The sequence below is a fragment of the Triticum dicoccoides genome, chromosome 3B (genome assembly GCF_002162155.2).
Source record: "Triticum dicoccoides isolate Atlit2015 ecotype Zavitan chromosome 3B, WEW_v2.0, whole genome shotgun sequence".
NCBI classification, from domain to species: domain Eukaryota; kingdom Viridiplantae; phylum Streptophyta; class Magnoliopsida; order Poales; family Poaceae; genus Triticum; species Triticum dicoccoides.
In genome coordinates, this window is record NC_041385.1 from 686,737,556 (window position 1) to 686,738,155 (window position 600).

Consider the following 600-nt stretch of genomic DNA (forward strand, 5'->3'; position numbering starts at 1 on the left):
GGCCCGCTGGGCGTCACGTCCCTGTTTTTTTTTCATTTTGTCTTTTCTTTTCTTTTCTCATTTCTGTTTCAGTTTTTTTCTTCTTAAAATTAATTCAAGAATTCGAAATTATTAAAAGTTTCTTGTTTTTACTGTCAGGCCGGCCCGCTGGAAGTCCAGCAACCCAGTTTTTTTTTACTGTCAGGCAGGCCAATCAGCGCGTCACGGAAGGCCCAGGCCACACGTACTGCGGGTTGATTTCAAAGGATGTCAGGTTCTTTTTGCAAAAAGTGCGCGACGGTGAACCCGGAGACCCAATCCGTGCTTTATTATTAGAGAGAGACTAGGAAAATTGCCCGTGCGTTGCAACGGAAGAAAAAATCCATATACCCATGACCTGCGTTTTGATATTGACTATTGGGATCAATATCACCTGGCAATTTATTTTATTGTACTTACATCAGATTCTCTCTTTGTACATGTTTTATAAGATAAGACCTTATGTAGGTATATTTTCTTTGCAAAATTCACACATGTACATACCATCGAACTACACTTTTTCTAGCAGCGTGGTGGCTCAAGCCTATCGCTTCCACCGGTTCGAACCCTAGGTAATACCGA